Source organism: Lagopus muta, chromosome 10 (assembly GCF_023343835.1).
Source record: "Lagopus muta isolate bLagMut1 chromosome 10, bLagMut1 primary, whole genome shotgun sequence".
Taxonomy (NCBI): Eukaryota; Metazoa; Chordata; class Aves; order Galliformes; family Phasianidae; genus Lagopus; species Lagopus muta.
Window position 1 is genome coordinate 10,505,019 of NC_064442.1, and position 25,358 is coordinate 10,530,376.

The 25,358-nt window shown below is 40.6% G+C and overlaps 1 protein-coding gene across 5 annotated transcripts in view; it reads right to left on the reverse strand.

Moving 5' to 3' along the window:
* The window catches only part of SEMA6D (semaphorin 6D), a 607,749-nt gene that overhangs the window by 41,210 nt on the left and 541,181 nt on the right, over positions 1-25,358 (reverse strand). For all 5 annotated transcript variants that reach the window (XM_048956669.1, XM_048956670.1, XM_048956671.1 and 2 more), the window contains one exon: positions 414-557. The gene's annotated coding sequence lies outside the window, so the exon portion shown is untranslated. The remainder of the gene's footprint in view (positions 1-413; positions 558-25,358) is intronic.

A 25,358-nucleotide genomic window follows, 5' to 3' on the forward strand; every position in this document is an offset into this window, starting at 1 on the left:
TCTAAGAAGAGTTAAGGTGGTCCTACTAGATTGGAGCCCACAGCCCCATGCAAATTAAATAATCTTTTACTGAAAGTGTGATTGCTTCTTTTGGACTACACATATCAGCTAAAGAACACTAAAGTACTTCCAGATCCCTGCAAGTGCTGTGAATTCCATGGAAGAACAGCATAATATTTAGAGCAGAATTTGGTACAGCAATGTTTTAGGTTTTTTCTTTTACTGCTTCAGTAATTTCATGGTAATGTATTTTGACGACAATTTAAGGGAGCTCTGTGTTTATGAGGCAATAACAAAATCTCCTGCAAAATAAATTTCCAGGTGAACTTGTCTGTTAATATATAGTATGGCTTCTTGTGAATTAAGAGATGAGCCAGAACAATGCTCAGGAGAAAGTAAGAAAGAATATGTACCTTGACTTCAAAATGGGGAGCCTTAGGTTCCTTTTCAGCTGAGACCTGGCATTCGTAGTCTGTGAAGTGGAGAAAATGATCCAGCATGCAATACGTTCACTGTGCAGCAACTTCCAAGGCTTGGTAGCGTGCTCCCACTCAACCCTGCAATCAAAGCAATTCTTTCAGATATCTCATATTTCTGTCTTTTTTCCCCTTTGTCCCAGAGCCAAATACTGTTCAACTGAAATTTTTGTGAAAAAACCAGTGCATCTCTGGAAACTCTTTCTGCTTCCCCAAAGCTTCCAGCATCCTTGCAGCTCCTCTGCAAATATGTGTATTTTGTATATGGCAAAAAAGCACTGAAGTATTACCTTGTTACTGATAATGGATAATAGAAGCAGACCGTGATTCAAGGTGTATCATGACTGAATGTATTTTAAACCACATGGAATTGAAAGCTTAACTTTTCTTTTGGAGAAGCCCCTGGTGAGGCTGGATTTGGCCACAGCTTGAGGACTCCCTGAGGAGCATGTGTTGGTACAGGGTTGTGTACTGAACCAAGCACACAATTTACATCCTCTGGCAGTGCAGAGTGACCTGTTCCAACGGCCTGATGCACAGCCTATGAGTCATATGGGTCTATAGCCTTGGAGAATTGGATTGGATCTATTTAGTTTCAGCCTAATTAAATGATAATGCATGGTTGTAAGCACTACATAAGGCAAGTGACAGTTGCCAGATGGAATCTACCATACCTGAAAGACACTGTCAGGTAACAGGACAAATGGTTTTGCTTATTAGCAAAACAGTTAAATAAACACAGATTTTAAAGTTGTTCCCTCTTTTAATGAATTCAGCTGTTTCGGGGCCTCTGGCAAGGGAGAGGGAGGTGGTGAGGGGACAGTGAGTTTCTCAGTGCCAACCAGTGCAATCTGCACAGGTGGAGGAAGGGCTCTCTGCTGAGCAAAGCACCTTGGGTTACTTGGGAAGCCAACACAGGCTCTTTGCATGGACTATCTGTGTGGAGCTACCTGACCACTTAAGACTAAAGCTGGTGTTGCATAAGGTCTGACCTATGATAATTTCTTTTTCTGGTGCCTAAAGGACTAAGCAGGTTTTCTCCCAGCTCAGCTACAGATTGGCTGGGAATTGCTGAGAGAGATTCAGCTTCCTTCGTGCCTGTGGCTCCCCACAGCTTCCCACACAGAGAATACTCCTCACAGAGAAACCAGAGTGGGAGCTTGCACAGATACAAAGAATTGCCCCAAACCAGCCACTGTCTCAAAACACACATGTCCTTTTTTTTTTTGTCTTTGCTCAAATTCACCAAAGTGTAAATGTCCCCCATCAATCCTGAAATGCACTTACTATGATGAGAGGGATGAAAACGTCTCTGTGTTGCTTGTGCCAGTTTACTGCTAATGGGCAGCAGTGACTCATCAGTGGGTGAAATGAGAATTTCAAGTTCCTCTCAAATGATGAGGTAGTTTTCAGTGCTCACTCAGTTTGTAATTAGATACACTATTTATGAGTATGTTTGCCAAATAATGCATTTGGCAAGTTTTAAAAAACATTCCTGGCTAATTGTTTTTATTACTCATCAATTCTGAAAGGGAAATAACAAGATAAGATTGTATTTTTCTTGTCATAGCCCAGTGAAAGGGATGGCAATACAAATACTGGGTCCATGGCTCCCTGTGATTTGTCTTTGGTTTACTGCCTATTTAGTAGCTAGTCCAAGATAGACTCAATCTCCCAAGTGAAACTAGACAGGCCACTGGCCAGTTGCAAACTTCACTTTACAGTTTCATAATTGACTGTTGCAATTATGATTGTACCACGTGGTTTTTTCTACAGCATTCTGATTTTTTGTTTTGATTTCACTGAAACCATACCTATGTTTCCATCTATTCTTTACTGGGTCCCATTCAGAAATACCATTTTCAGGACTATGTTTTCCTACTACAGGCTTGATTGAAAGACGGATTCAGGGCTCAGACACATGCTCATTTAGCAAAGCAGATGCAGCAGTTTCCTCAAGCTGTTTGTTACCACCTGTTTGTCAGACGCTGTGTCCCACCAAGGACTGGATGGAGCACACCATGTGAGACTTTGTAGCTGCTTTATTGCAGTCCTGCGGCTTAAGCTAAATTACCTGGACACACTCCCTCCCATTTGCAGATGGCTGAGCCTCAAACATACACTTAAGATCCAGTGAGGTGGACTGGAAATATTACTGGTCTGAGCAGTTTTCCTGACCGAAACCAGAGCTTCCAGTCCTCTGACGAGATACACCACAGGACTTCCAAACCTGTCCTGGGCAGCCACTGAAGCTGTGGTTGAGCAGAGGCTGCCAGGCGCACGCTGCGTGGGACCAGGTGTCAGTGTGAGCACACGTCCCCTCCTGTGTGCTGACGTTCATTACCAGGCCCAGCTGCTTTTTACTGCCCCTCTGCCAACCGTTCCTGCCCTGTAACTCTACCAGAGAAGGGATCATGTGCTTCTTCCCTGTGCCCTGCGGGCAAAATCAGGCAGCCACCTGCTTGAACTATTTAAACCTACTGTAGATCTGGATCCATGACAGCCTAGAGGAAAATCAGGGAGGAGTCTTGGAGGCCACTCTGCTGAAGAAACACGGGGAAATGTCTGCCACTGGACTGGTGGCTGGGAGAAGCAGAGCAGATAGATCTTAAACCACTGTAATGGCTTGTTAACGCTGTGGGCTCACAGCCACTTCTCTGGGACTGCTAGGAGAGAGGGAGGTTACACTTCAGTGTAAATCTCTGCAAGATCAGCACGTACACACCCTTCAAAACCTGCTCCTGCAACCTTCATATGAGCCTACAAAGAGCTGTTGATTCAGGTTTTTCTTAGTAACACAAACATATTTTTTGGACTTTAAGCTTTGGAATCTAATGCAATCTGCTAAACTATCCATTAAAAATAAACCGTAACAATGCAAAAAGCACAGCACCAGCTGACGCTGTGAAGGCGGACCATTACACTGAGAACATGAGTTCAGAAATTTCATTTCTGTGAACATGCCCTACTCAGCTGCAGTCCTGCAAATACACTGTGCCAGGCTGGCTGGCATGGGACAATCTTAGTGCTGGATCCAATGCTTACAAACAACAGCACCCCATCTGTAAGAACTGTACTGCTTTTTCCAAGCTTCAAATATCCACTGCTAAGACACAAAATTCATCTGTCAGCTTTGCTTGCTTTGTAGTATGGGGTATTTTTTTCCTTTTGTATACATTAAAGTTATCTTCATCTTCAGTAGAGGGTGATAAGCTCTGGTATTGTTATCCATAGAGCTCAGAAATGTCAGCTACAGAAAGCAGAGGCATTTCAGAAGCTAACAGGGACGGAGAGATCTGCATATTCATAGCAGGAGAAAGGCAGCAGCACATGCAGACTTGAACCACTGGCATTAATGGGTGAGCTGATTAGTGTTTATTGGGCAGGGGGAGAAATGAATTCTAATTGGCTGAGACATTTTTGTTATTGTGAAATACATTTGGCTAATGCAAATGGCTCCAAATCAGAAAAGTGACATTTTTGCGGTGGCTGTTTATAAACAGGATGTAGTTAGTGTAAGGCACCCACAGCTGTAGTAGCTGCAGATTTTCAAGGCCAGACTCAAATGCACTGCACTTTATCATCCGTTTTCACGTTTACTCTGCCCAAGGCTATCAAGTCTTTGACAGGGAACCCAAGAAAAGAGCCTGATGGACCGCCAGCACTCAATATTGTATGACAGTTCATTGTTTCAAAAGATTCTGCATCTTCCCCTGAAACTTTCATCATAGCATCACAGGCCTGTTTTGGATTAAGTTGAAGTCAGTGTCATCTGCTTTTGTAGGTGCACAACTCTGTCTGCAGTCAATAAAACTGAAAGCTGGGAAACCTCTTTAACAATAAGATTGAGAACTTCAGGCCTGTTGTTGGCGGCAGCCAACCATAGTAGGTTGGTTGGTGCAAGTAGGTAGGGAGGGGGTAACAGTGAGATCATAGAATCATAGAAGATGATCATAGGATCACAGAGATGATGGGGCTTCATCAGAAATATAGCTTTCCAGAAATACAGCCTTTATCCAGAACTCAACAATCAGGTATCTTACTAATGCTTGTGGTAAATCTGATGAGAGTGGTTCAGTAACCATGGTACTGAAATCTGTAGCATCTGATAGAAGCTGTGTTCCAAACTGGGATGTGTGGAGTTTGGCTTTGGCTCCAGTAATAACAAATAACTACTAACAGTACTAACTAAAGCAACTTATCTCCTGCCAAAAAACCACGTTCTTTTTATGGCATCAGAAAACTGCAGTGAATGAGCCGTCATCTTCACCTTCTCCTCTATGGACAATGTTTGGAAAGGCCATCTTTTCTTGTTTCAGTTATTTGTTTTTTTTCCTCTAATACTAATACATTTTGAAATAAAAGAACGATTTGTTACTTCAGAATCAGCACTGTGACTGCTCTTCGTATGGAAAGACAGTTATTCTGCTCTAATGAAATTGTTGAGCACAGTTTGAAGTTCATAGCCCATTGAAACAATGATTTGTGGATGTTTTCTTGCAAATTTATTGTGTTAACATAATATATAACATATTTCTACCACTAGACCTTTGGAAGGATCTTTTGCAAAAGCCTCCTCTTGTCTGTTGTGAATATTTCTGTTCTATCAGTACTGTCCTGAAGGAGGGTTCAAATTGTACAGTACACCAGAAACCTCTTAAGTTTCTGCTTTCAGGTAAATGCTTGGCTCAGTCAACTTGGATGGACGCTGCCTTAAAAAAAAAAAGCCCTGCTTTAATCTACCATCAATTATATATGATCTCAGTTCTGGCAAGACAAATCATCAAGATGTATGTGTCAGAGAAAGAAGTAAGAGAAAACACTGCACTGATATGGGAGAGGAAACTGCAAAGTGATGATCACCTCCCAGCATCTCTCCTTGTCTTCATGTCCATCCTCAGTGTTTAACTTGTTAGAAGAGAGGACAACAAAAATGTAGAATTGAAGAATTAGGGAGAGATCGTGATGGAAGAACCATTTTACTTATGCATATTTATAATACGAAAGATAAATATAAAGGTGCAGAACAAAAGGTGCTGGGGAATGGGAACACTGTGGTGTGGGCTTCTCTTCTGTTGCAATTCCACTGTATTTCATTTAGTGAAAATGCTCAATATATGGCAAATATTTGGGAGATCGGTGCCAGAACAGTATTTTGTATATTCTATGGATGGAAGTGTAGTGGGAATCTGGTCAGCAGTGTAATTGTTTATATTCATTATAAACAATCTGTGTTATTTGGCAACAAACCCTGCCTTTCTGAGTTGACTCTCGTTGCTGCTGCTGCTGAGATTGTTCCATCAGCTGGTTGTAATTTTACTTTTGGGGCATACAAAAGTACACTGTATTTCTTCCAAATTATCTGTGGGAGAAATTTGAAGAATACACTAAAGGCTCCTTGCTCTTCTGGGACTCCTCTTGGCCCTCTTTCCATAGTCTCTAAAGGCCATAAGAGGAGGCAGACTAAGTTTAGTTTGTGTATGCTTTGCTGCATACACACACTCTACTTCTGCATCTTCTTTCCAGGTTTTAATCCCCAACTACTTTCTGATTAAACAGTGATGGCAGACGAAATATGAAAAGAAAGATGAAATTGCTACAGTAAATAAAATGAGTCCAGGAATGAGGGCAGAAGATCTTGCAGTGAAAGAGTGAAACCCCTTTGTGGCTTTAAATATGAAAATAGTAAATAGTATGGAAGCCAGTTTCTGAGCCCTCTGCACAGGGCTGGTGTTATCCGAGTTGCATGAGTATGACTTCTGCAAGCTGGGACTTAGCTGAGACCTGGCTACCCTGCACCTGAAACATTTACTTGAGCTCGGTATCAGTATGTATTTGTGCTCCTGTCCAGAAAAGCAGATGGTAAAAGATTTTCTATCAGAAGCTTCCAAATGATCAAATGATCCTCTATTGTATAAGGATGAAACAGGGCTGGCTAAATTAGCTAATATGGTCTGTGGTTAGGAAGTTTTGCCTTACAACTACCCAAGACTGCCCAGAATGGGTCAAAGCAAGTACTCAAACGCTGAAATTTCGCATTCCACCTATGTGCTCTGATCACTGCAAACTGGTCACTCAAAAGGAGGACTTCTCTTGACACTCTTGAGCTGTTCCAATTTGTAAGAACAATTAAATATTCACTGAACTTCATGAGTGATGGATTCTATGGTCCATCAGTTTGAGCATTCACCTTTAGAGTCACGCTGCAGGTTTGAGTCTGCTCCAATGACTCCTTGGAGGCAGTGGGCATGGCTGAATTGCTGCATTGGGACTGCTTTTGCTTGGCTGATATTTTCCAGAAAAAAAAAAGAAAAAATAGAGACCCCAAGACGAACTGCTGCAAGACAGCTGACCAGCTCTGCACGAGCCCTACTACATCCCTGCCACTTCTCTGACCACAGACCAAGAAAAACACTGCAGCAATAGGTCCCAGCCAGCAGTGTTTCAGGGAGTGTTCCATCAGCTGGGGCAGTGTTCCTTCCTCTCCCTGCTGACAGCCTCTGCTGCAGGGGAAACGCGTTTGTGCTCACACCTGTGTCTGGAGATCACAATCACAAAAGAACATGAAAGATCTTTTTCACATTAGGTACTTCTGAAAATTTCCAATAAGTTTCTGTTTTCTTGGTTTTCTCCCCTTGTCTATTTTTGCCAAGCCTGTGCTTGTCACGCCTGGAGGCTTCAAAGTCAGAAAGACCCTAATACTGAATGTGGCTGTTGCTAGTGCAGGAAGGGGCGTTTGTGGTTGCAGTGTGCCTCCAGGAAGGGGAGGCTGTGCTCTCCTCTTACACCCGGCCAGCTCTACGCCAGGGACAGAAGTCAGCTCCTTGTAAGCTCTCTTGCTGGAGGCTGAGCTGGTTCTGCCTTAGCTAGTTTAGTTCCTTCCCTCGTTCCTCCTGCTCTTGGAAATTGCAGCATGGGCACAAGCTTGTTTAAATTTCGATCAGGTGATTTTCATTTGTTCAGTACTTGAAGAGCAGGAGTTATTTACTGAGGATTTAAATTTCTCTGAAGTAAAGAGAAACCAAATAGCACTGCTCTTTAAGCATGCCTCCGCATTTAGAAAGCATTGGGTTACACTTTCCATTTGAAGCTTTTCTTCTTAAAAAATTATTCAGCCGTCCCTCCCGAGAATTTCCCGGCACTGCCCCCTGTAACCCAATCCCCAGACAGCACCGCTCGCTGCTCGCCAGGTGTGCGGGTGGCCGTCGCACCGAGAGGGATGGCGTAAGCTTTGGCAGCACAAGAACTCTGAACAGGCATTCAAAGAGAGCTTTCTGTATTCTTACGTATAAGGTGTGTGCTGTTTTTCTAATGGTGTTCATAGAATCATTTAAGATTGGAAAACACCACTGGGATCCTCCAGTCCAATTATCAGCCCATTCCCATTGTGCCCGTCCCTTAGTGCAACTTTACTCTTCTCTTGAACACCTCCAGGGATGGTGACTCCACCACCCCCTGAGCAGCCTGTGCCAATGCACCACCTCTCTTTCTAAGAAGAAATTGTTTCTAATACTCAACCTGAACCTCCTCGGTGCAACTTAAAGTCTTCACTACTTGTTCTATTGCTGTTACCTGGGAAAAGAGGCTGACCTCCACCTCACTACAGTCTCCTATGAGGGAGCTGTAGTGTGATAGTGTCCTTGAGCCTCCTCTTCTCCATTCAGTACCTCAGTTTTACTGTATGTGCACCTTTTCCTCTATCAGCTGTGAATGAGAAATTAACTGTATTGACTTTTTGGATGGCTTTTGATTAGAGACAGATCTCTTCCCATCGGCACCTCAGACATTCCTCCTTTACCTGAGTGCTATCAGAACTGGTAGGAGGCAACCACCGTTTCTATTTGAATGAACCCTCCTGTTATTACAGTGTCAGGTACTCAGCACTGTCTGACCCTGCAATTCAGAGGCCCAGAATTTCTGCTCTCCTGGGAAATACTTCTGAAAAATAGTGATAACTTAGATAATAATAGTTCTCAGCACTTCTGTAAAGCTTTGAATCCACAGATCTCAAACCATATACCAGAACTTGCTACTAGAAGAAAGTTAAACACATGGCATGAGAGATCCTATCCTCACAACCATGCACTGGGCCACTACAAAGGACAATGGTCAATTGTATTAGTTAAAACACTGATCTCGCTGCAGTTAATAGCAAAATGATTTCATGGAGCCATACAGACAGAAACGTTTTGTGAAGAGTATCACAGTCCTTATATTTAAAATATGCCTTTGTAGCAAAGCACTGCAAACTGTAGTGCAGATATTTGCTACCTGTTGCATATCTTGTGTGTCAGAATTATTGTTGATGACTATACATACTACAGTCAATATAATTTCTTCTTAATTTGAGTATTCATCAGTGCTACCCAGTAATGAAACTAGAATATTGCAAAAATACTCTGCAAATACTGCCATCAGTTCAAGTGAATTGCTTGTATACTATATTTTTTGTTCACATTTCATAGAAATGTGAGAAACTTCATTCTTCTGGCACCAGCATTCATAGTAAATGGCCTTCAATGTGTCATTGAAGAGATTTTGGTGAATAACAAATTTGCATTTGCATGTTCACATACTTATGTTTACCCTGAAAAAGCAGATGGACACCTTCAACTAGGAGGGAGAAAGATAATCATGTATCTATATGACAAACTACAGCTGATCAATGCTACGTGACTAACAAGTATCTTACAGCCTCCGAGACAATTACAATCAATCCAATCTGCTAAAAAAATGGAAAAAAAAAAAAATCTTATGTCTGAGGCAGGTTTGAATAGCAAGCACTTCTGAGGCAACTATTATCTGCTTATGGATTTTCTACAAGCAGAGGGATAAACAAAATTTCCCTGACAAATGACTTACTGTTAATTATTTATTGAGTTCCGTTCTCCCACCCACTTTAATGAACTCTAACATAGTGAATCCTAATATCCAATATAATGAGAGTAAATTTTCACCCTTGGTGTCGTGTGAATGGCACAATTGCTTTATTCTTTTATTCACGAAGTGTCAGTCATTCATTTTGACTCTGGATCACTCAATAGAGGTAAGATGTGCAGTGAATGGGATTCCAGTCATGTCATCCTGTTAGTGCAAAGTGATTCTCAACAGCACTTGATGGCGCACTGCTGGATTGGCTCAGTGCATTAAAACAAACCAAATTATGCTGTTTTTATGTACATATCGGTACTTGTTGACACACTAGTAAATTGTTTTAATAGCCTGTACTTATGCAGGTATATATCTTCGTAGTTAAATTCCAATACATTGTAAAGCACACTCTACATAGAAAATATTACTCTCTTAGGAAAGCTGTAATCACAAAATTTAGACTCAAAAATACACTACGCCTAACTGCCTTATCTTTGAATAGCCATCATAAGCTAGATGTGTGTGACTGAATCAGACGTGAGTAGCCCAAGACACAGCTTTGGAGCTTGGGGAGTACAACGTGCTGTCAGTTACAAAGCAATTAAAATGGTATTCTACTTAGTTATTTGTGGTCTAACTGCAGCCTCTGTGAAAAAAAACCAGGATGCAGTTTTACTTAATCCTCAAAAATAATTTCTTTTAAGGAGAGTTTAGAGCAGATTTGCAGCTTGTGTCAAACAAAGGAGATGATGAATGCTTGCCTCAGTTAATAACACTTTCATGCGAAGGGTGTGCATTGGTCTAGCAATGCAATAAATAAATTCGCAATGATGAATACTGGCACTCTGCTCCTTACTCCTCTGCTTCTGCTCCATGCTGCCATGCCAACCCAGTTGTACAGAAAATATTTCTAGTTTATGAAGTTCAACCAGTTTCCTCCAAGTTGTGGTTGTCCTTAAAGCCCAGGAGGAAATTATACACCTCACTAACCTTTAGGGGCTTAAGTGCCCGGATGACTTACTGATGTTTTTAATTGGTTCAGCTGTATAAGTTTGATGTGGTTTGCTACACTTGCTGCTTTTGTTACGGAACATCAAAACACCCAAGAAATCTTATTTTAATGCACCTCCGACCTCTCTTCTACCCACACAGCTATTATTGTATTGTGGTTTTCAAAGTCTGATCAGAGGGGGGTCTTCCAATTACCAGATGAGTCAAGATTCATTCCCTGAGTCCAGATGCTGAGGGGGCAACACACACATTGCTGATACCAGACAGACACTGCCTGGCACTAGCATATCTCACTGATGTACCTATTCTTTGTCTGATTGCATTCACATCTATCTCTCTGTAGGACTTGATGTCATCTCTGAAAATAACTGAACCTTTGCTACTTAAACATGTGATTTCATTCCTTTCAGAACAGAAGTAATGCCTAAGAGCCCCAGAAAAATGGTGTCTTCAATCTGAATACATTCAGCATTAGAAGTACATGAGCTACATTTACTTAGGGAAGCAAAGAAGGGGATGGGGGTGATGGGGCACTCCAAGACAGAGGATGGGTCATTTAGGGATCCCTTTAATACTGCATACTTCCTAGCGAAAGAACTAGTCATGCTGTAAACCAGTCTACAATCCAGGAGATTAAAAAATTTACATGAAGGTAATGGAGGTGAAGATTCTCTCAAATTACTAAATTTAATTGGTAGTCCATTGGTATGTTTTCCTCTGCAGAATTGGTCTGAAATATCTGAATGGAGTGAAGAGCTACAGAGTATGGTATTTTATGAGCACTGTTCAAAACTGATACTAAAAAGGCCATGCAAATTTCTTAATTCATGGCTCTTCCCTTTGCCCTACTCACCTGAATAACTGTCTTATTAGCAAAATTTTAGATAAAAGAGAGAATTCTTAGTAAATGTATGCTTTCGGTTGACTCCATCTGAATACTGATTTTTTTTTTTTTTTTCTTATATGAGAAGATATATTGAGAATAACAAATCTTAGGGCAGCATAAGGAGGTAGAAAAGAAAAATAAAACCATCGTACTCTGAAACTGCCAGGACTCATAAGGAAATGTGAGGTGGTTTGCAGAACACCCACAAATGGAGCCTGGTATAATGCTTCACGTGATGAACTCTCTCCTCCAGACCTCCTGGATGCTTTATGACATCCCAAACTGCTTACAGTACATCCTCAAAGTGCAATGCTCCACTTTTTGCATGATTATTCAGTCTTCCAACCTGCCATAACTCTCTGCAAAGACTCACTATGGCCATTAAAGGCACAAAGGGAAAAGGCAATCTATTTATATTTGATTAAACAACATTATCTAAAACAACAATCTTGACTGGACTAGAGAAATGCTAGAGGATGCAGAGGTCTATAAAATCAAATGTAGAAATAAAAAGCCTTTTCACTTGCATTTTTCGTGAAGGGAACCTGACATACAACTAATAGTGCTAGTAGTAACAGTAGAGTGAATAGACTCTCTTCTAGAAAGCAGCCAGACTACACACGGTTTCTCTCTTACTACAAAAGCACAGATTATTAAGCATATGCAGCTATTTCATGTCTGAGATAAAGTAGATACGTGAGGCAGTAGAAACATTGTATTTACATCGGTATATTCCACTTGTTAGAGAATACAGTGAAGTTTTGATATTATTAATATTTTCATTTACAACAAGCATTCTGTTTCATAATGCTCATTCTTTCAAGAATACCTGAAATATTTAGCTTGGCCATATTTTTATTTCTCGAAGGCCAGAGTCTGTTCCCAGTAACATAAGCATGTCTTGGATTTGACTTCTGTGGGATCAGTGTACGGACACAGCACGGTCTGTCTATCTGCAGCATTCTATACTCCCGGCAATTCAGTCCATACTGATGATCTCTTCCGCATAAGGAACATGGCCAGCTAAAGTGTACTCATCTCCATGAGAACTGAACATGCTTTACTGGATGAACTGTTAAAAGCTAAAGTGTATCAAATGTGCAAAAGGATATACAGCAATACCAGACATTTTAAGACATTTGCCTGAGTTTCTTCATTTTTGTACAAGCACTGGAACCTCACTTGCTGTGCATCAAGCAGCTGCCACTCAAATGAAGTGATGGCAGGGATAAGACCAAGACAGATAGGACTGACCAGGTCTGACTGGGAGCATCACAGCCTCAGCCTGTCTGAGCTGTTAATTTGGACATGCACATGATTCCATTTCTGGCTTTCTCTGACCAACCAGCTTGGTTGGTGACCAACCAGCTTGGAGATTCTTTGGTGCTTACCTTTTGCTTTGAACCCTTCAACTCCGCACAGAATGCAAAAAAACATATATAATTCTTTCTTCACATTTTCACATAAAAAACCCTCTCTAAAGTGCATTCAAGTCAGTAGCTTCAATAATCATTAAATCAGCCCATTCTTTATATCTAGGACTGAGTTACAATGCATTATTAAAAATTTCTGAAGTGGAACCTGCTCCAAACCTCTGGCCTGCTGCTAATAGCACTGCATCAGCCTGCCTGAAATGTTATTCCATCCAACAAATCATAAACAAGCTGTTCATGGGAAAGCAAAGCCTAGGAGCAACCTGCTTGTTGCACTCATTTTTTTGGCTTGCTTTTTGCATTGGCCTCTATTGTTCTAAGGTTCACAAAAGCTGTTACAAATTATTGGAGCCTTAAACTTCACTTGGCTGCGTACATGCAAAGTTAGCAGAAATTAATCACTCTTCACGTGCATGATAAAGCTGAGTGGTGTGATTCATCTCACCTCATGTCTGCCCCAGGCAGATTCATGGAGCAGGAGCCATGCAGCCATTGGGGCTGGTCCCAGTTGTGGGTGCCTTTGGCCTCACTGCAGATCAGTGCTGTTCTTTCCCGTTGGCTGATCCCCCTGGGCAGCCACACGTGGGAGCAGCCCCAGATTTGTACCAACTAAAATAAGCCAGGCTAGCTTGGAAAGTTTTGTATCAGAAGGTACCAACTTATTTCTGCTGCAGACAGAAGAAGGCTACAAGTAACAAGAAACTATAGGAGATGAAACTATTACAGATCACATTTGGTGTTGCTCTTGTTAAACTACATGGAAAGCCTCGCTGATGATTTTAGTTTCTCCACACTACTGCGAACAGAAGAAAGCTGTCCTATTTCTGTGGTCAGAATAAACACTGGTTTTCCTTTATTTATTTATTTTCCCCCCTCCCCCCCACCCCTCATTTTTATAATTAGTGTCTTTTTACAATCCGTTAATTCTAACTTGTGAATTGCGTGCTGCAACTCCACAAAAACAGCCTTAGTTGCTTCCTGTTGCAGTCAGTGAAGCAGAGCTGCTTAGAATAATATAGGAAGAATTTAATGAAGAGAAAAGAGATGTGACAAAACGTGGGTTCTCACTTCAGCTCAAGCCCTTCCCAGGCAAAAAATGGAGAACTGGGCATGCTGTGGATGGCGTTAATTGTGTGACAAGAAGGCTGTAATCAATCTCCGCTGTATGTGTCGTTCATAAGAAAATTTGCAACATCCATTTATTGATTACAGCTAAAATGTAGGGATTACTTAAAAAATAATTATCATTTCTCATAAATTTTTAGATACTGGCTGCCGGTTCTGCCATTCCCAATAGACTTACTAACTTTACAGGAAAAAGCTACAGGGACACACTACCCACAGATCTGAGCACACCAACGACAGAATGCCTCCCAGTGCAGCTGTGACCGGAAGAATGGGATGTTTCTGGGATATCTCTATCCATGGCCAGATGTTTTCACCCCCATTATTGTGAAGCTTTGCAGCTTTCAGATGGCCTCTGAATATCCCGAGAGTGTTTTCAGACTACTGGAGGATGACTTTAATTTGCATGCTTAAAGAGGGACAGACTTGCTTTATAGGCTGCTTTTCTGCAGCCCCTCTTTGTTTGGTAGGTAAGATCTTCCCTGCAGATGGCAGATAGAAGAAATGGGAATTTCTTCTCTACAACAGCCTCTGTTTGCTCAAGAAACAAATTTTCCAAGCCTACGATACTTCTCTCGGCAAGTGTTAATATACTTAATATGCAAACAGACATGCATATGTATACACTCACATGCATATGGATATATGTATACATTACAGGGAATTTTTTTCTTTCGTTGAAGCCATCTGTTGCTGATGAGGGCTCTCCTGGGGCCTGACCTCAGAACATTTCTCCTGGGTGCATAGGAGAGGGTCTCAGGGTTATGCACAAGCACAGTATGACTGCATACAGCGAACTCAATGGACTCTGTAGCTACCAACAGCAGGAGCACCTGAACGCATGTTCCTTTGGCAGCAAGAGAGCAGAAAGAACAACTGGGGAGGGAGGCTGGTGGGCAGACAGCAGGCAAACCAATGGGCAAACCTAGCCAAGGATATGGCTGAGTCCATCACAGCTGAATCAAACACATTTATCTAACTGGATTCCTCTGCCAATGGGACGTGTACGCTAATTCAAGAGTTTTTAAAGCATTTTGTAAATTTGGTTGTTGACAAAGAGAATAAATAGAACCTCCTCTGTGTGCTTTGTACCTACCTAAATTAGCAACTAAAGAAAACAGATTGTATTTAAGGGATTTTAATATGAATGAAGTTAATGATGACATATTCCAAATAGTACACTTAGAATCAGTCTGTAATAACAAGCTAACAGATGTTGGCATTTTTATTATTAATTATACATTTCATTATCATATGATTATTGTCAAACATCATTTGACAGCAAAAAATGTATAAATGATTCACATATTTTATATTGTAAAGATGATACTGTGTTTGATTTTTAATATGCCAAGTGCAAAATGCTCTTTGTTTTAGCAGCCTGAAGTACAGGAAGCTTCCACATAACACTACAGACTGACTAATCTAATATGGGCTGAAGTTCTAAAAAGGAAACACAACACACAGCTGTCACACGTGAAGGTGAGGCAAGTATTTTAAGATTCCATTAAGTAGCTACAGAAGGTAAGAGACATCCATGTGCGAGGGATGCTCCAAAAATAATGCCTCCTATGTTATGATGTTGGCCCACAACAGCAGAGGCAGAAGTTGGTGGTACGGCAGTAAAGGTTGAGCCTTTCCACCAGCATTCTGTTGCATGTTGTTGCCATGTGACAGATGGCACCAGAGGGGCAGTCTGACAGAATGGCATCTGTCGTGGAAGTGCAGAAGAAACAAAAGTATGGAATTGAATCCCTCCATGTGCAAAAATGGCACCCGCTGACATTTATCAATGTTTGCTGAATGTTTATGCAGACCCAACAGCGGATGTGAGCACAGGGAGGTGGGTGATGTGTTTCAGAAGTGGTGACAGAAACAGTGGGTCACCTCTGCTGCAGACTGTTAAGAATGTGGCATGCAGGCTCCTGTCCATCACTGGCAAAAACGTATAGCTAATGGTTGTGACTATGTTGAAACATAATACTTTGTATCCAAGAATTTGCTCTATCAAACAGCATTATGATGCTTTATTTATCTGTTGTAGTTTCTATGGAAATAAATAGGAGGCATTACTTTCAGAGAGACCCACACATATATCTAACAAGCATCATTTGCCTCTGTTATTCATGTGATTGTGAAACAAATATGCTGGGGAATACTGATCCTAACAAGTTGCCATCCAATTAAGAAAAAATTGGGGAACAATTTATGCGTTATTTGCCGCATGATTGCATTTTACTCACAGTTTGTTTAAAATTCATAAAGTTTCATCTTTAAAATGAAACACTGGAGTTATCTTATTGATTTCAAATCAGATTACATTTATCCTTCAGACTGCAGCTTCAGCAAAGCTCGCTGTAGGTACAGTAAATATCTCCAAAAGAACATTTGGGAAGGAAGTGTAAATCTTGACTGCATGTCAGAGCAGACAGGTCAGAGCTCTCCAAATCAAATACCAGTACACTTATCTTTATAATCACCCAGGACTTCTTTTTTGCTTACTGTTTTTTAGATCAGCATAATCTTTCTTCATTGAATAAATGTTAAATACTGTAAATGACAGTTCTCTGAGGGCTATGCTAGTCTCAAGACATCATTTAATCTAATACAATCAAAGAGCAGTCATGTCTGAGAGAAAGGTGAGTCCGCTGCACAGTCAGCTTGATTTTTTTTTTAACGGAAAGGCTCATTTAGTAATTGTTAAACAAGTCATAAACATCCTTGCCAAACTCCATCACTTCAAAAAGCATGATTGGTAAATGAAAATGGATCCAAATTACCCTCTTCGCTCCTGCAGGGCATGAAGTGCTTGGACATAGTAATAATTCTGTCTTCCTGTGTCCCTCACGCACACTTCACCATTTCAGAATTAAGTCCTTCCAACGATCTCTTTCTCCCTTTGTTCACGTTTCATTTAGACCATCCTTCCCATTCTGTATTAGCACAGTTCACAGGAAGGCTATTTCAACTTGGTGTTCTAACACTTATCTGCTTAAAGTGCACATAATGTATGTCTGAAATACAGCCATTACCCAGAGCTCTGATTGCAGCAGATTGTTCTCAGCTGACTCACAGACAATTGTTTAGCCCCCCAAAATTGGGTTTTAGACACAGAAGTGTTTTTGAAACTTGAAGATATCAGATAGTTAGAATAAAATTAATTTTTGTTAATTAACCAAGTGGCATTGTCTCATTAAAAATAATGCATTTTTAAGGACATTTGTAACACTGGGGGTAGCTCCTTAGCCACTAATAACTCCAGAGCCACAGAGGCAGCATGGTCATCTGTGCCAACACCCTCTTCAATTACTGCTGTGTAAGGAAGTTAAATACCAAATTTCTGTTTCTCATAGCTATAAGTATGCTTTCTTCATTGTTCTTGTTTAGACAATGGAAAATGAATAGTCTTTTCTACATGGTATTTTTCATACAACAGCAAGATACCTAACTGTCAGGCTTCCAAGTGCCTCAGAGGCATCTGATTTGTTGCATCCCTTTTCCTGATAGCAGGAGTAGAAAAAAACCCAACAAAACACCACCACTCTTTAGCACAAAATTTGCTTAAGGCAGAGAATAAGGAGGAAGGATGATATTTACACTGACATTTTCCAAGTTATGCCATTGCCTGAATGCTTTTGTAGGATTACTCCTAGAGGATCTATTTAGGGTTGGTTCTGGTCTGGTCTTTTTATGTTTTATTTACCCTGTACGTGTTTATTGTTTGCAAAATACACAGAGCGTGGAATCTCAGAGGGTCATTTTCCATTGCTGCCCCCTGCTGTATTATCAGCAATCTGTTCCCCAGCATTTGCAGAAACTGGGCACAAGTCAAAGGGCTTAAAGAGAAGTTTCCGAACAGTTTGCGTGCCGTTTTTTTTCAACCACATGGCCCTGCAATTCTAGGAAACTGTTGTTCAGACATCCTTGTCCATCCCTCATTGCCAGGCTCTTGCTTCTTTGGTTTCTGTGAGGGTAGCACTGTTCTTTCCCAGACATCTGATCTCACCCTGCCAGCCCAGTTCATGGGCCATACTGTGGCACAAGGCCAGTGACTTGATGTTTTGACCTAATTGCCCACAAGTTGTATTGAAATTCAGCACGGAGTATTTCGAGATCTACTTTCATTTCATTTGACTTTCTATCAGAGAAGCTCTTATCACAAGTGGTAACAAGGTTTCTTCTTGAATTACGAGACTCAGCCCTACCAGGACCTGGCAGATTTCCAATGCAACCTATAAATTGGCTGGAGCTGAGTAAACAAATTATAGTGAATTTATGGTGTACAAATTTAGCCTCTCATTCTGTTTCTGATCTGTCAGCGAACAGTTTACAACTTGTTTTGCTTCATTCATGATTTAAAATCTTTTGGCAAAGCTTCTCAGCAAATAACCTGTATGCATGTGGTGAGTTTTTAGCAGATCTTTGGGATTTTGAAGTCTTCAAGTGCTAAAATATATTGATGGAAGCACAGGCTTCCATCCCTTTCTTTTGACCAGGCAACAATCACTATTGGTATTAATCTTGCTCATACTCAGCATTGCACAGGAGTTTCTGCCTGCCATTTTGTGGAGTAATGAGAGATTTTCATTATGATACTATGAAGGTAATAATGCACATTCAAAAAGCAGCCACCAAAGCAAAATAAGCCCACTAAAAAGAGCAGCCATTGCAAGAAGACTTTGCTTCAAGATTGCATGAAAAACATGAAGACAGAGCTGGAGCCAAAAGGTTGTTCCTACTGCCAGCCTTCAGCATTTTGTGAATCCTACTGGACTAAATCTTAACAAAAGTGCTTGGCTGTTGAGTGCAGCCCTCAGTATAGTAAAAAATAACTCACATTTTCCCTCCTCAATCTAAAATTTCTTTCCTTCCTACATAAACCTAAATCCTACTGACAAAAAAACAAGACTGAAAATCCTATTGAGAAAAACTTGGACTGAGTAGGCAAATGTATTTCAGTACAAAAGTTATGTTTTCTGGTGGTAGATGTTGCTACTGGAAAAGTCAGGGTGATGCCAGCATCACCACTCCCAGTGAACTTGGAAAACCCAGAGCCAGAATACACCATCAGCTTTCCTATTCACCATAGCTGTTGGATGAGCAGCTCTAATGCAAGGACAAGACAAGCTCTTTCCTACCTCACTGCATTTCTTTTGCAGAAGGTATAATATTAAATACTTAAAAAAAAAAAAAAAAGTCACAATAGAATAACAACTAAAAACACACAGCTTGCTATCTGTTCTTGGTCATACAGTGCAGTAGGTCTGCATGCTAGACATACTTTATGCACCCTTCCCAAAAGCATCCTTCCCAAATAGTTATAGGCTCCTTACGTATTCTTGATTTGCCAAAACATGCTCTATATAAAGAGACTATTGTAGGTCACAACAATTACTGCATGTTTCTCAATTTTACCAATGATTCAGGGAATCTGAAATTCTGCTCTACCAGAATTTCACTCAGACAGTCATGTCAATGAAATACAGCTGGGAAAAGAAGGCCATCTCAAAGCATCTACAGCTCTTAAGCTGCATTTAGATGTCATTTCAGCTTTATTTCAAAGATGAACACGGTACTTAAATGATATATAGGTATTGTGATGGCCCTCCACACAGGATAGATTTCAGCCAATTTATGTGGCTATTTGTGGAAGGAAAGACAGAAAACACTTGAACATTATCAAAGCAAAATCCTTCTTAAAAAAAAAAAAAAAGTGAAGGAAGCTAACTCAATTATTAAAGATTATTTGTCAAATGTTTCTATACCTGCTCAGCTGTAAAGTTAGCAGAAAGATGGATAAACCTCAAATCAAGCTTTAGAAATATTTTAATGACATATAAACCAAGAAATTTTCAAATGATCACAATCCAGATGGTGCAATATACTTTGGAACATGACAGTAGTAGCTCATCACAAGACACTACCATCCATGCTGGCTCCTCTGCACCATCTGCATTCATGAAACCCAAGCTGACCTCTCATCCTGACTCACTAACCTGCTGCCAGGCATCCGTGCTGACTGCTAATTGCATACAAACAGCAAATGCATTTATACAAAGCCTTTTCTACTTCCTCAATAAATTCTGTGAATACCATAGTGTCTACAACAAATTAACAGCAGAAGTCATGTTTTACTTGTCTAAGATGGTCTGGAGTTCTCAATGACTTTGAGTTACTGGTAAGTCTGATGAAACTTTGCATTATGTTTGTAGCAACCCCAGGCCCAGTTCTAGCTTCAGATACATTAATTAAATGGTTTCATACATTTCCCTCTCTCGCACATGCACACTTTCACTGGCAGCATCATTTGATTGCTTGTTGGGGTCTGGGTACTGTATGTCTGCCTGTGCTGATATACATTTGAGAACTGGAGGACAGAGACTAAGTGATCTGATTAGGTTTTTAGATGGGCCTTGGAAATGGAATCATGACCTGATTTCCCTTCTCTCTGTTTGAGATTATTTTACTTATCCTGTTAAACAAGCATGAACAAATCTAGTATTTCTATACCAAAGCACCGTCATTCGCTCTAGAAATAGATTTAGAGAAAAAACAACAACAACAAAAAAAACCAACACAATTTTAAAGAGCAAAGGACTGTTTCACCAATGATAACAAAAATACTATTTAAACAAGAACTGTAAGAATTTTATATTACCCACAAGCAAGACTTTCTCAAAATTGGAAAATAAATTCATGGTTGGAGTATTTCTTTAAAATTAATAGAGTCCTTTTGCTGTGCTAACATTTTTTCATTTTGTGCTGTTGCAACCACTCTCCCACTCATTTATCTGACTGATATGGTAATAACAGGTCCTAGGGCCATATGTTCAAATACATTAGAATTCATGATGACTTTGTTCTAGTTTCTTAGTTCTTATTAAGGCTGACAATCTTCAGGGAAAATGAGCTTTTCTAGCACAACTTCCTCAACGTTGTAAAAGATTAACATACACCAATATTGCATATTGATTGTAGGCCTGATCCCGTCTACGCTTACTTCTGGGCATATTGGAAACAGTTGCCTTGCCTTCAAAGGGAATCTCCTGGCAATGAAATCTACTAGTATGAGCAAGAATTTCCAGGATAAGGTCCTAGATATGTGTAGATATGAGCGAAAACAAAGCTTTGGCTAGAGATAGCAGGCTGCGAGTCACAGAGCGAGCTGGCACACGCATCGTGAAAGCAAGAGATGCTCACCCAGGCCTGACCCTGCTCGGCTGCAGACGAGCTGTTGTGCTGCTCGCCTGCGGTGATGCCCTGTGGGCAGCCTGTGCGAGAATGTACATGCCTCCCATTAGTGCACGTCTCCCAGGCACCACGCAAAGATGGGCCTTCGTACAGCGATAGTGGAATTAATGCAAACCTAAGTAGCACCTGCGTGACAACGAGAAGAGCTCGAAAATGCTTTCTGGGTATATGAAACTTGCAGATAGGTAGTTTCAGAGGGAGTTAAACTAGTCAGAAAGTCAGATCACGATAGAAAATAGTTTGGCCAAAACAAGTAAAACCAGAGAAGTATAAATGTTATTCATTGACATTTTCGAGGTGAAATATTTTGACTTTTTGTTCCAAAATATTTTGGCTTATTGTTCCAGTTGTAATCTGAAACTGACAAGTTGGGTTTTTTTGGAGGAGGGGGGTTCGTGATGGTGGTTTAAGAAACAGCTAAATAGCCCTCACTGAAAATAAAGTTGTCTCAGGTAAAAAATGTCTTACATCAGCTGGGACTGACATCTAAATATACTTTTTCCAGCCTAGACATGAACAGAAAAATGCAGCTCTAATCTTAACACATTCTGGTAGAAGTACAAAACCAAGCAATTGTTTCCAAATATGAATGCTATTGGAAAAGCAGCATCGTTGCTTCAGCTTTCCAGCAATGATTTTGTTGTTGAATTGGGTTATTTGAAAAGCACCCACCATTCAGTTTTATTAAAAGGTCTTTCCAATTAACAAAACAGCTGTGTTTAGGATTGCAAAAAACAACCAGACTTCCTCAGAGCTTCTGTCTAGCCACAAATCTGCCATTAGACACGCAAAGATTTGCACCTCTCCTCATACAAGACGTTCCAAGGCCCTCCTGGCTTGCCTTCAGAACACAGGGTCCCATTTTATGAACTACAGTTACTTTAGTCTGTGACCTTTAAGATTAACTGTTTGGGGATTTTCTTCTCACCCATTTTTTATTCGTTATCCAATCCATGCAACTGTTTCAGAGCTTGGGAAATGCACTTTGCAGAGCGTGGAAAAAGGAATAGGTGCTAAGGAAGGCTTCTTATTTATACAGAGAGGCTGCGTATTACATTTGCATAATATGATATCAGAAGAAATAAATGGCACCAGAAATACGTGTACAGGGAGAAGTGCTAATGAGCTGTGCAGAATGAGGAAAGACGGTATTTTTTTCACAGAGGCTATCGATCCACAGTTTGGGAGAAAGAAAGTCAGTCAGGAAAGATTTTTTCTTTAATGAAACCCTGAACAAAGAGATATTAGATCATGATTTTTTTTCCCCCAGATTTGTTAAGATGTTTACAGATCTCATTCTGAATATTAATAAAACATGCACACTAAGCTGTACAGCCAAAAAAAATGCGGCATTCAGATGCACAGCAGAACAGGGTATTGCAGAGGCAGTTTGCTGTGCTAGCTTTGCTCCACAGATATTATGTAAAATAGTGAACATACCTGAAAAAGCCTAAGAAGCAGGTACATATGTAAAGACTCCATCCTGAGAAACAGATAGCACTGAACAGGACTAGCCCATGTAAAGCAAAGGGAATCTCAAACAAAGGAAAGAAAAGGCAGCTGAGTATCTGCCCTGGTGATCTCTTGGAGACAATGGTTAATATAGGACAGCATGGGCACAGCTCGGTATTGCCACATCCTTCACAGGTGATTTTTAGACCTAATCTATCGCTGGGCTGCATACAGATATTTGAGAACACAACCATGTTTATACATTTGTCTTTTCTGTCTGGAAAAGGATTTTCCATACATGCCTCTACTTCTGCTTCTATTAAAGCAAATGGGTGTTTTACCACAGACTTCCACAGAAGCAGAACTAGCTAACTAATCAGTGCTCCCTGAAGGCTTCAAGGCCCCACTGACTGATGCCACAGCAGTACAGCAAAGGGTTGAGCAGGAGAAGACAAGACTACACAGTTTGTAGTTGACAGCAAACACACCCCATGAGATGTCCTTAGTATTAGGAGTGTTCCACATGCAAATATACAAGACCAAAAAAAACCAAAACTTCACTGGATATTAAAACACCAACTCAATAAACCCGGCTGCTAGTTTTGCTGCTGGAAAAAAAAGCTAGAAAACATTTCTTAAAAAAGCCCTACAACCAAAAGACTGATTCACTGTAAGCTTTTTCTTGGACAAACATGTTCACTGAAGAAAAAAAACAAAACCAAGCCAAAGCCCAAAACAGCAAGCTGTCCTATCAATTTATGTCCCTTTTACAACACCTTGTATTATTGATGGGACATGGCTTCACCATTCTTTTTTAATATATTTTACTCTTTTTGACAGTACACAGAGAGGAATGCGTATAGTGCACTTGCAGTCTATGCACCAGGTGGATAATTTCATATCCTGCTCACATGCTTGAGTATATATGGTCCCATAGTGAATACATCCAATAGGCTTTTTTCCTTCAATGGGGCTATAAATACAACTAAAAGCAAAGTACTGCACATAAGGACCTGTATTTTGCTTTAGTGAGGAGCGAAAGATGCCATGGATTTTGGTTCTGTGGGTTCAATCTCTCTTACAGCATACGGAATAAATTGATATCTTTGTCTGTTCTTGGAAAGATGAATTTCTCCATGGACAGCGCATTGCAAAAATAAACCCTCAAAGGCATCAGTTACAACTGCCTACTGACAGTGCATTTTGCCCTGCTATGACTACGGTCTGTGGCACAGTTAAGACAAATTTTAGTAAAGGCTGCTACTTACTTCTGCATTTTTGTGGTGACATTTCAGAAAGAAGTTTTCTGATATGTGTTAAGCCTGACAGTGAACTGTTTGGAACATTCCAACTTCACTGCTTACAGTTGTCACTCTCATTGCTAACACTGGCGGAGCGGCCATTTCATGTGTTCAGGAGTGTTGCTGAGGTCAGGAAAGATCTAGACAAAACTCTGTGAAAAACTCTAAATTGCTGTTTTGTTCAAAACCTTCTGTTATACTCTCAGAATCCAGGAAAAAATCTGAAAATAGAAAACCCCTACAAAACTGGTATTTTTTCCTACAAGTCCTAAAGGGTGGCCAACACTGAATCTTTTAGCCTACTCCAGCAGTGCTGTGGAGTCTTCTGAAAGAAGCAAGTTACAAATCTTGTGGCCAACTTACATCTTCATGACTTGTTTTTACAAAAAGACAGGCAGTGTAGTTATATCATATTTAACAGTTTGGCTTGGCTTTGGAAAAGTGCCTGATGTGAGGAAGGAATGTTTCTCAGTTATCTGGTCTGTGAACATTTCGAACACACAGAAGAGTTCTTCGTATCTAAGTAGACCCAGTGAACTCCCCAGTGTCCCTTGTAAAGCAACTGCTGTGGAATTGCACAAAATTCTGCCATCTTGTCCTAATGGGGAGAGCCAACAACCAAGCAGGGAGCAAGGCAGTCCTTTCTAACAGAGAAGAGCAGAATCTACAGCAGAGGTTTAGTTGAGCTGAATGTAAGGAAGTTTTCATCTGCCTTTGGGTTACAGCACAAAATAAAGCAATTCTACCACAACAGAAGGAAGAAATTGTACTCATGTTACTAAACTTGTGTAAAACATTCATTTGCTTTTGAGAGGGCATCTGCGTATTTCCTATCCTGGTCAGAACTGTGTTATCTTCTGGGTTTTATTTTGAGTCTAAGCTTAAGACCTCCGCATAAAAACTCTGACCTTTACATTGAGGTCTGTCTTCCTCTTTAGATTGCTTTTGGCTGTGGCATACAAGTCCCTAAAAACATGTCAGGGGAATCAGTGCGCAGAGGCAGGTCCACTGTAGTCCCTGTAGGCCCAGCACAGCCCTGACCAGGATGTCAGAAGAGGGCTGCCTTTCTATGCCTGTCTCATTTCTGTAAGGGCTTTGTTTGCATTTTTGTTGTTTGCCTCATAAGGTGCGTGTGCAAGTTTCAGTCCTGAGACTGAAGTGAAAGCAGATTTTGCTTTTGGTTTCTTAAGCCATAATTCACAATATTTGTTTTCTACCTTTTTCAAGCACCAGAAAAGTAGAATTGTTTTCTACTTTTTTCAAATCAAAATGTCTCAAAACCCAAGAAAACTCTTAAATCAATCTGGCCAGAAAAATTTGTCATCTCTGGCTCAGCAGCATTAGTTATCCTGGTTAACTGGATCGATGGCAATAATTGCAATTACTGGAGACGAGATTGCCTGTACTGTAAATACATTTCAATCTTCAATGTGAGCTGGACTGTAGAATACATACTGCAGATTCTCCCAGTCACAAACAGGTTATGGAGAGCACTTCGCATCAGTGCTAATCGTGTTTGTTATTATATAGAATTAAAAAATATGGCACCAGC